The sequence below is a fragment of the Ctenocephalides felis genome, unplaced genomic scaffold, assembly GCF_003426905.1.
Source record: "Ctenocephalides felis isolate EL2017-DRISC unplaced genomic scaffold, ASM342690v1 CF-g0.4_SCAFFOLD_01886, whole genome shotgun sequence".
NCBI classification, from domain to species: domain Eukaryota; kingdom Metazoa; phylum Arthropoda; class Insecta; order Siphonaptera; family Pulicidae; genus Ctenocephalides; species Ctenocephalides felis.
Window position 1 is genome coordinate 165,621,734 of NW_020538040.1, and position 9,238 is coordinate 165,630,971.

The window sequence follows — 9,238 nt, forward strand, 5'->3', positions numbered from 1 at the left end:
CTTAGATTTTGTATTTTATTTTATTATATAGCCTACAATCATAATGTAAAAAAATACTATCAATAAGTAATTGTTTAGTCTGATCACTAAATTACAATAAATGAAAAATGTTATAGATTTGTTGTTACAATACAATATTTTTATATTATAATTTCTATAATTTGAACTCTGTTTTGGATTTTGGTTGCTCTTAGTTATCTTTCATAATGAGTTAAGATATTTTTAATCATAAGATTTTTTTATTTAATAAAAAATATGACTTTAAAAACAAACTCTAATGCTCATAATTTTATTAATACTTTCAATTAGAATCAATTTTGATTTTTTTTATTCAAATCAAGAAGCTTAAAGTTGCGTTTGTACGATGACGCTGCGTCATTTCTTTAGAAAATACCTTTTAGTTAATTGCAATATAAACTCTTGATTGTAAAGTTCCACAAAAAATGTTTTGTCAGAAAATCTGATTTGCTCATTTTAGATACTTATGACGTCTCATGTCATTCTAAATTGTTTGACACTAGAACTGAAATAAGTACTTACATATTGTGTGTGTATGTAAGCTAAAAATTCGATTTTTGTCAATTTATCAAAAATGGCTGCATTGAATTTAAAATCCACTAAAAATCGATAAAATACTAATAAACTCATATAGATTAATTTTGCTCGACCATCGACCGTTTTATAATATAAATAATATTGATAAGTAACACTAAAGCTAATTAATAATAAAAATTGCTAACACTAAAGTAAATTAATAATAAAAAGATTTGTTTTTCTTTTATAATACAATGTTAATGTTTTTTATACCATTAATCTTGCAATTGAGCAATTTAAATATATAAAAGAATCCAAAAACTGTTTGAAAGATAAGTTGGTACTTGTGCTGATTATTTTTGGGAAATTTTGTCTAGGCTTTTTTTCATTTCATTAATTTTCTGACGACTTTAATAAAACATGTAATAATAGAGATCATGGGTTATATGAAAATCCGAAAATATTATAAACCCACAAAATTGGTTTAGTTTCAAAATTTCTCAAAAAATTGAACTTCATTTTTGAAATAAACGATAAAAATGTTATGGTAAGCGTATTGGGAACTTTATGCTAGTTTGTCTTAACACGTTCGCGGACAGTAAAAGTTTTATTAGGGTCAAATAATTTATTTTTAAATTAGTTTTATATCTGAAGTTGTTTTTAACACCGTTTATAAGGGTAGTCTGTTTATCATATTTTATTCGTTTTATATAATGAATTTTATAGCATCCGCATCAAGTATTACGCTTCTATTTTACGCATTTGGCTTGCCCAAGCTGATTTAGTGAATACAGGAAAATACAAAAATGCATAGAATGAGTTATTACTTCAACTGTATGATAATTACAAAGACGTAAGCTTATTTAAAATAAATTGAAACTAATTGATTTTAAAATTTGAATACCACAGTGCCAAGAATGGTAATTCAGTTTTTGAGATAACAGAGCGCACGAATGAATGATTCAAAAAATATTTAAATTATATTGAAATAAAGAATTGAATAATTTTTTAGGAAAGCATGTCCAGCGGTTTTGGTGATACAGAAGAAAAAGTAAAAAAAAGTAAACATTAGACATGAACATCCAATTATAGATTTTAGAACTAATTTTTTTACAATTTTTTTTGGGCTCCGTGCCAAAATTTTCAATTTTTAAAGTTTACTTGTATGGTTCAAACAGAATTCAAAATTTTCAGATTTTTTCTCAAAATTTTCGAAAATATACAAATTTTTATACTTTAAATATAAATTATAAATACACAATTCAGTTTGAAAATGTATCCTCAGATGGATTCATTCGGCATCTCTTGTTAATTAATGTAAACATTCTTAAGTGTTTCGAGCGATGAGATCGTCACTGTATATTATATGAACGATAAAATATATAGTAATTATAATTATTTCTCTGTCTAAATATTTGAAACAATTATTAGTAATCATTGATCAATATTTATTAATTATTAATTTTGATGCACGAATATTTAATTCTGGTGCGGAAAGTTTCGGCAATTTGCCTTGAGGCACGATGCCATGCACTACTAATTTATGTATTGATTGTTTGATAGTATATAGGTAAATATAAGTATACAGTACATCAACGATTTAGATCTAATTACATCTATATGCATTTAGGTATTACACAAACGTGTAAGGTGAGAACGTGTAAGTCCGTATACCAAGTGCACTTATTTTATCTGTCGTACACCACATTAAATAATTTCTCTCAACATTGGAGTGTATAAACTTCCGTGTTATATCATCATTTCCACTCGAGAGGCAAGTATTTAGTCGAAGTTTTCACTCAGCTCCTTACGCGACTCTAACTTCTCGAGGCGACGTCTACGGCGACGTAGCAATTCAATGCAAAAGCAAATGCAGAATGTGCAAAAATACCGAATTCGAACCGACGCCTTCGATTGACTTCATATGTGCGCGGGAGAAATAACACACCGGGAATATATTCGTATTGTATTGTGATTCTATGTAAACCTTACATAATTTATGTCTCTCGGAGACAGTCTCCTAGTTCCTATTCGATGTGGGGTATGCAATATCATCCTCTTATACCATTCAAATTGAATCTCAACCCCGTCACTCATACTAACTCGATTCTTTAGGTTCGGGATAGTGGCGTTTACGTGTGCGTATGTAACAAATTACGGTGCTTGTCCGACAGGGTAAATATATGCGAAAAAAGAGATATTTTATACAGTTTGTTCCAACACTCAAATAAATATTCTCTGGATGAAAAAAAACTGTTATGTAAAAATGATTTTTTAGGGGTATCGCCGTATTGATAAATACGGGGTGTGGACGTCCTTTATCTCGGACAAATAAATGTCTGCAGAAGTGCTACAATGTTACATCGAGCGCTTCGATAAAAATGTTATCTAGTATATTTAATGACAGAAATTTATATCTTACGAAATAGAATTTTAAAGCACTTCGCTTTACATTGTTGCGAAGCTCTAGTATATTCACGATGTTTGTTATCGTAACACTAATATACACTAAAAGTCTATTAAAATATTCTATACCAGTTTATGTACTCAGCACTATGTGTATAGTGCTGTATTTAGTATGTGTATAGTTTTTTTTTAATGATTTGTTTAGGAAATGCATAATTTTAATTGAAAATTAGAACTCAACTAGCTTATGAATTACTCCAATTATGTGTTTATCTAGTTTATTTTCACAGCAAGTAATGCAAAAAAAAAATAATTTGGGTATTTAGTTATTAGTTCTGAAATTACTGAGTAAAATTGACAAAGGAATTAATTTATGGCATGGTATTGAAAAAATTAGATTTTTGAGAATTTTGATATTTTTGAAAAAATATAACGTTTATCGATTTTTTTTAAATTTTAGGATTTTTTATTTAAATTTCGCCAATACAGAGTGAATAATTTAAATGGGACTCAAAGAATTGCCATTATTTGCACTTTTTGCCCTGCAATTTTTTAAATTTTCTGGACTTGCCTTACAAACAAACAAAAACTAACCAGCAGCCAATCTCCCCGTCGATAGGAATCGAATATTTTATGAATTATTCAAATTGGTTGATCCGTGCTCTCGAAATCGTCGATAAAATTTGTATTCGCATATACTTACACACCCACACAGACATACATTTGTTTGTTACAACCCATTGCAAAAGCTTTTGTTTAATTTCGTATTATATTTTTATTAGCATAATTATTTCATCTAATAATTATAAAATTAATTACTTTAAAGTTGCTCGTTTCTGAATTTCTGTATTCATTGCCATATTTTAACGTTCTTTAAAGTGAACAGATTAAATTTGAAACTTACAATATAGTACCTTTTTATTTCAAATGTGTGTATTATATAAAGAAAAGCGCATTAATAATAGATGAAAATCTTGAATATCAGAATGTGTCATTTCAATTTGAATAAAATCAGATTCAGATTAGGCTGGCACTTGCAATGACTATTAAATGTCTCCAAGCACCTTAATATGTGGCATGCGTTTTCTACCTTATAAAATCGGTTTTCTAGAAATATTTTTCATGGCTAGACGTTTGCCGGATTGTTATATAGATTAGAGAATAAACATTTAAAAACGTGTTTTCAAATTAAGCCAAATTACATTTGAGTGATGTAAGATAGTAAATAGGAACTATAACCACAATTTATTCTTTCCTCAGTTATATGGCAGTAGATGGAATTGTTAGGATTTAAAAATTTAGCTGCGCCCAGCTAAATCTATAAACTTTTACTACACCTACAAAATAAGAGCGAATTTCCCGGAGCAAAGGTCCAAATGAGTTTATTTCCACTTTGACGTATATTCTGTCGTTTTATTACTCATTACTCGTTTTCTATTGTTATTTCGCTATAATGAATACAACGATGAGGCCTTCTATCTCGTTTCGTAATTTATTCAACAACTGTATGTTGTTTTAGACCGAGACACAGCGAAATTCATTATTTACAATGTCAACGGTGTCGGGAAGATTAGCCTGCTAACCAATAAAACTAAAAGTAGTGCCAGTCGGCCAAAGATTTCACTTTGGCTTCGGTTCAGAATTTAGATTTTCTGTTGAAAATGATGATACTATATGTTTTGTTTCAATTTTGAAGATTACTATGCGCATTAATAAATTTTCTGCAAAAAACTTGATACTTGACGTTTGGAAAATTATTTTTTGGTTACCGATAAATGCATAATTGCAGTCTTTACACCTAACTTCAAGCTTCTGATTTATTAAAGTGCTAAAGTAGTATGTTTACACGGAAAAATACACGATTGTCTTTTGAATATTTTTTAACACGTTCGCAGATAGTAGTAAAGTAATAATTAAAGCAAATATAAAGTTATATAAAATTTAATTTAAAATAATTGACTTCAAAATTTGAATGCTGTTGCATTTGTCATTCTGCACAGATGAGGAAAATGAATGCTATAGCATTCACGTCCGCAAATGTGTTAATATAACTAAAAAACTTTATTTACAAGAGGAATCAAAAGTATTATGTAGGTTAGGTAGAACTAAAAGTAGTCCAATTCTTCTAAAGCTTTTACTTTAACTTTATTCCAGAGTTTATTTGCTCCTCTCGAAAAGACTATTTCGTGTCATTTGCGGGAATTTTTTTCAGTCCGTTTGAGAATCGCGGTATGAAATGAATCGAGTTTCTCTCTCGAGCTTTTATTCACTAACTGCTTCGCATTATGATCTTAGAAGACTTGAACTTTACTTACTTGAAACATTGCAACTACATTCTTTTTTATGTTACCACATACTTTTAATAGTAGAGTGATAACGAAGTAAAAAACTTTTTTATTTCAACTTAAAATTTATTTAAGAAATTGTGAAATTTATTGCGAATTTTTCTTTATATTCTTCCTCACATTTATTCATGTTTCTGAAAAAAATTGGTAAATGACTTAAGTATTATAAATAAATTAGTGGTGCATGGCATCGTGCGGTAAGGCAAATTGTTGGAACTTCCTGTACCGAAATTTAAATTTTTTGGAAATTGTTTAGCTTTAAAATTCCATAAAATCTACGTTATTGGAAATCTTTTTTTTAAATGATAATAATAAAAAATCGACTTTTATACATAGACATACTTTAGACATCGCTCTCAAATATTGTCATTTTAGCTTATAGGAATTCTTATGTATTTATGATTGCTGAATAAAACAGAGTTAAAATAAAAAAAAAAAATTCTAACAATTTAAAAAAATCTTAAGCTCATTTAAGACTATTAAACCAATGTTGAGGAAATTGGTTTGAACTATATAGTTGATTTCAACTACAAAACAAAATTTGTACTTGTTATTAAAGACTATATAAAATATCTGATAATTTAATATGCATATGTCTAATAATAGTTTTTGACCGCCAAATTAGATTTTTTACTTTTTTGCTGGATCTCCAAAAGCGCTGGACCTGCCTTCACAAAAGTTTAATAAATTCATTCCGTCAATACAAGTTAAATGTTTTTTGAATCATTCAATTCAAACGCTTTGTTTTCAAAATCTGAATTGTCATTTTTGTCACTTTTTACCTCGTATCTTTCAAACGGGTGTACCTGTCTTTGCTAAAAACTAATCAGTACGTCTTCCTGTCAATTGGAATGGGATGTTTTTTGAATCATTCCAATCGTTTGATCTGTGCTTTTGAAATCATCGTCGAAAATTTGTATACTTACACGTTACACTAACACACATATGTACCCATTTTTTCTAAGATGTGCCAAAATTTTCAGAAACCTTTGGAACGTAAAGATATGCAAAAGTTATCATTTTCTATTTTTTGCGATTACTATAACTTACTCTATATACCCCGGGATGTTCAAAATATGGCATTAATTTAATCATCATTTGATTAGTACTAAATATTAGTGTAATATAATTATCTGATTGGGTTAATTATATCGATGTTAATGTACCGATAATACAAATTTATTAATTTTAAAACCAATTTACAGCAATTACATGATAAATTGAATTATTGCATTAACATAAAATCCTATTACGATATTTAGAATATTATGTGTATTATGTTATATTTATACAGTGAAACTTTTACTCTACTTACATCAAATGACATGTACGTTTTTTATACTTTTTCACAATGTGTTCTTAAAATAGCAAATAAAACCATGTCGTTTGATTATGAATATGTACGAGGTCTGTTCAAAAAGTACCCGGAATTTTCGTTTTTTTAAAAAAATATTTATTTATTCGTCTACATTAATGTGGTCCCCTTCAAAGTAGTCCCCCCCAGATATAATACACTTATGCCAGCGTTTTTTCCAATTTTCGAAGCACCCTTGATATTCACTTTTTGATATGTCCTTGAGCACTCTCAGCGATTTTCTTCAATCGAGGAAAACCGCCGTCCTTTCATGGGTCTCTTCAACTTTGGGAATAGGAAAAAGTCACACGGAGCCATATCTGGTGAATTTTTGCACTTTGCAACACTTTATTTCATTTTTTACGCAAAATTTAATACAAATTCTTTGACTTTTCAATTCTTCCATTGTAAAAATCGCCGAGCTCAGAAAAACACGTCGAACCTTAGCGACTACCACAGACAAAGTAAACAGTGAATATAGCTGAAAATTTCATCATACTTTAGGGGCATGTATACCAACACAAAAAAAAAAATTTTGACAATCAGACACTCCAGACCCGCGAAATTTAATTATTAGTAATTCCGGGTACTTTTTGAACACACCTCGTATACACACAAACGCATATATATATATATATATATATATATATATATATATATATATATATCATCTAAACTATCATCATATATATATATATATATATATAATTATATATATATATATATATATATACATTCTTAATTGTATTTTATTTATAAAAAAACTAGAATCATCACTTCACAATAAACCAAAATCAAATAAAAAATCATAAAACGCATCAAGCTTTTGAAATTGCATATAGAGAAACTTAATTGATACAAAATTTGATACCTCCATGTAAAACTAATTAAAAAAAAAATCTGTAACAAATTATATTCCTGCAAAATGTGAAAAAATATTTCATTGTGAATGCAATTCCGCATGTGTTGCAAAAATACAGTGCTATTGTGACGATAATCATAATTATCGTCGTATTGATAATTATTGTCGCCTGATAGTCGTCAACCCCAGGGTACGGGACCATCCCTACCACTACCCCTAACTACCTATTGGTTCTTGGGGTCCATCAGAGAGACGCTCCGGAGATCCTGGCAATTAAGAAGTAACAGCCATCTAAGACGTATCCCATAGGCAAACGCCTTGGGATACGTTAGTGTTAGTTGTGTGTGTGTTGTGCAACAAGACTGGTCCAGCTTAAAGGTCAGATAATGTAAATTATAAGTTGTAGCTATTCTCCCCTCATATCTCCATATATACCATGATATAAGAATAAGTGGTATTAGTTAGGGAACATGACCGTATGCAAGTACGGTTATGTTCCACAAATACATGCGGAATGTATTATTAATTATTTTAATAGATTTTAGTTATAAAAGTAATCTTGGTTTCATTCGTATAGTAGCTACTAACCCCCACAGGTAATTACAGGTACTTTAGCGGGCGATTGGAGTGTTGAAGTAACCTCCTTCGTAATGGGGTTGCAAGGCTAGAATATAATATTTGGCAGCCATTGCATACCCCAAGAAGGGGGCTTCAACCCCTTCTTGTCACAATGATGAAAGCGTATTCGATCCCCAACTTACAATTTTTTTATTTTATATTTAAATAATATTTAATAAAAAACCAAGCGAGTAGCTCCCACTGTATACGTGTTTCGGTTGTATTTTAATGTGTTCGTAATTTTTATAGAAGTTTGTCGGAATAAATCAAATTTTAAACGTCGCGCAAATTCTTTATGTGTGTGTATTTTTGTATATGTATCGCTACATGTGTTTATCTGTAGTTTTGTTTCTTAAAAGCGCGAGTTTCCCATTATTTTGAAATTATAAATCATTGATTTGATTTTAAATAATGCGTGAGTGTGAAACTTTATTAGTTGTTGTATTTTAATGGATTTGTTAAACTTTATTATATTTTTTGCGTTTTTTTGGTGCGTTGCAAATAGTTTTGAATATTCAATAGTATAAAATTTATAAAATAACAAAATTGTATTTTTTTTCTAATCGAATTCAATTTTAATTCTCGCTCTATTAAGTTAATTCTATTTTTTTTTCTCCCCAATTTTGTTTTACTGTATTACAAATTATTACATTATTATGTTTGAATAGTAAGCAATAAAAAAAATAAATAAATAAAATAAAAAAATTATATTTTCACATAATCGTAGATGTAATTGCAATTTTTTTACTTCATTTTATTCTTTCTATCATAAAAATTGCGGTAATATATCCACAAAAATATTTTTAATTTTCTAAAATAATATTCCAATAGTCGAACATATTTTTTTTTCTAGTAAGCTCAAATATTTTGCTTTTGGGACACTTTAGCGCAGATACGCCTGGTCGCGCAAAAAACATGGCCATTTTTCGGAGAAATTTAACTTTCAAGTATCCTTTTTTCAGTGATTTTGACCTGACCTGTGCGCGACACAGGCATGGCGTACAAGTTCAAAATTTTATACTCACACTCAGTGATTGTTAAACGGTTTTGAAAATGTTCGCGCGCATAATGCATTCTGTTGTCATTTTTAATAATACTTTTAAACATCAGTACGGATAT